The sequence below is a fragment of the Gadus chalcogrammus genome, chromosome 1, assembly GCF_026213295.1.
Source record: "Gadus chalcogrammus isolate NIFS_2021 chromosome 1, NIFS_Gcha_1.0, whole genome shotgun sequence".
In the NCBI taxonomy this organism is placed as follows: domain Eukaryota; kingdom Metazoa; phylum Chordata; class Actinopteri; order Gadiformes; family Gadidae; genus Gadus; species Gadus chalcogrammus.
The window spans coordinates 1,951,315-1,953,985 of record NC_079412.1 but is presented as its reverse complement, the minus strand read 5'-3'; the positions used below and the strand labels follow the sequence as shown (position 1 = coordinate 1,953,985).

Genomic DNA, 2,671 nt, shown 5'->3' with positions numbered 1-2,671 from the left:
TGTCAGCCTCATGAATAGATAGACATAAATCTAAAAACAAAGAGATTTACGGGCCAGACGTGTATGTGTGGATATGTGCCTGTCTTGTGTGTTGGGTTTCAGTAGCAGTCAGCACTCATCTCTGTCGGGCTTCATGGAACCTGATCGCGTCCCATCTTTTGTGTGGATCGCTGACTGGCAGCCATTGTAAACCAGCGGCGAGCCAAGGATGTCTGATCTGGCATGAAAGGTCAAACGGTGTTGCCGTTTTTTGCTCTGAATAGAGAAGCAGTGGATACGTTTGTGTGATGCATTGGCATCATGACACACAAACGCACAAATACTGAGGTCTCTACTCATGTTTAGCAAAGACTGACGCTTGAATCCATTAAACTACGAAATAAACGAAAAGAAAGCAAATTCGGGCAAAGTTTTGCTGTGTATGTATCAAAGCAGGATTGACACCAGGCATTGTCAAGCACTTAAAAATAGCACGTGTTAATGTGCTCCGTCTCTTTCCCTCCCAGGTCTGAGCGCTGTTGACGGGAACGGAGAGGCTGCTCACAAACAAAGCATCTGCATCTCTAAACGTAAGTAATATTCTCTTTTGTTTCTTCATATGTTGGATTCTGAGCGGAGGGTGTTAACATGGGAAGGCTGGGGGGGCTCAGACAGATGTCTTTCTGAGGGGCCCCCTCGCTTGTGTGTGTGTGTGGGGGTATGTGTGTGTGCGAGTTAATGTGTGTGTGTGTGTGTGTGTGTGTGTGTGTGTGTGTGTGTGTGTGTGTGTGTGTGTGTGTGTGTGTGTGTGTGTGTGTGTGCATCTGTAAATATGTGTGTTTGTGTGTGTGTGCGTCTTTAAATGTGTGTGTGTGTGCGTGTGTGTGTGTACACGTGTGTGTGTGTGTGTGTTTGTATGTGTGTGTGTGTGCATCTGTAAATTTGTGTGCTTGTGTGTGTACACCTTTTGTGATGAAGCATGAGGCTGACTTCAGTGGGCTTTTGAACAACACATCCTTCCCCCGATGGAAGAGAGAGAGAGGTTGGATAACTTAATAAGGAAAGCACTATGATATTATAGAATATCAAAAGGTTGGCTCATGTGTGTGTCTATTAGTGTGTGTTTGTGTCTTTTTTTGTGTGTGTTTGTTTGTGTGTGTTCATGCAGGCATATATAGCATCGGCCTGAAGCTATGTGGACAGCTACGGGTATCAATATTATTCATGTTTTCATCGTTGGATGTGTGGATGTGTGTGTGCGTGTACGAGGAGGGGGAGGGACAAACAGACAAAGAGATAGACGGACAGACTGACCGAAAGACAGAGAATTTGACAGAATGGGAAACAAGCCATCACTACTGAGATTCAAAGAGCCAGTACAGATTAACACACACACACGCACACACGCACACACACACACACACACACACACACACACACACACACACACACACACACACACACACACACACACACACACACACACACACACACACACACACACACACACACACACACACACACACACACACACACACACACACAATCACGCACACACAGTCCACATTAAAACCAGCTTTAATTCTCTGCTCTTCAGTCTCTTGTGTTGGCTAACAGGAACCATTAGCTGTCACCTACACCCCCCTCCCCCTCCCCCACCCTATAACACCCTTCAACCCCCCCGCACCCCCACCTCCATCACCACAGCACAATGGGGTTTATAAAAGGAAGAGCTAGGGATATGCCAAGGGCACATGTAAGCCAGTTCCTAAAAACAATTTTCACATTTTATTTACAATTTAGTCTTGTTTAATATTGCAGGAATGTGTGCCAGCTTTTATACGATGCACAAATGTGTGTTAGCTGTACTGCCTCAGTAAAATATGTTCAACCTCAATATGCATCTCATATTAATATTATGTTTTTCTAGAAAGAAGCATATATTTATCCACTATATCCATGACCCACAAACACCTCACCTCAGTATACTCACTATATGTGAAGGACTTTTAGTGTGTGTGTCCACTGGTTAAAGGACGTCAGAAACGGCGTTCTCAGGAAAGCCGTTTCTGTTTTGATGAAGACAACAGTTTGGTTTTGCTTTCTGTTTATTTTTCAATCACATGTTTTCAAAACGATCAATGTGCATGGTTTGTCCTTCCTACTAAACTGAAGGATACTGTGTATGCGTGTGTGTGTATTATGTTTGTGTGCATATGGTGTGCGTGCGTCCGTACCCTACATCTAGGTTATACACATGTTTCTGTGCATCTTGATAATTAACTCCACTGCATGTCACATCTCTTCTCATCCCTCTCTCTCACTCTCTCTCTCCCCTCTTTCCTCTTCCACCCTCATATCTTCCTTCACACTGTAACAGCAGAGAAACAGCATTAGGTGCTAGCCAGGGTCAATCACATTGCTTATTTTAAGCACCTCCCTCCTCCTCCCTCCTCCTCGCTCAGTAACCACCTCTCCACCGCAACCCAAGTGCTCAGAACACAAACAGAAATATGTTTGGCGACTTTACTTTCAGAACTTCTTTCAGTTATGTTTCGCAATCTTTCCAACAGATTTTTTAACTGGGTTAAAAATGGGCAGACGGCAGCGACGGGACATGATGTGTGTTCAGTCAGAAATTAGAAAACAAACACGTTTCTATTTATTTATCTCAGGGAAACCCTGTTTCCCT

At 44.2% G+C, this 2,671-nt stretch overlaps 1 protein-coding gene across 1 annotated transcript in view; it reads left to right on the top strand.

Moving 5' to 3' along the window:
- The first annotated feature begins 497 nt into the window (after positions 1-497).
- The window catches only part of LOC130394759 (neurofascin-like), a 53,430-nt gene continuing 51,256 nt past the window's right edge, over positions 498-2,671 (top strand). Inside the window, 1 exon segment of the mRNA XM_056604769.1 lies at positions 498-569. The gene's annotated coding sequence lies outside the window, so the exon portion shown is untranslated.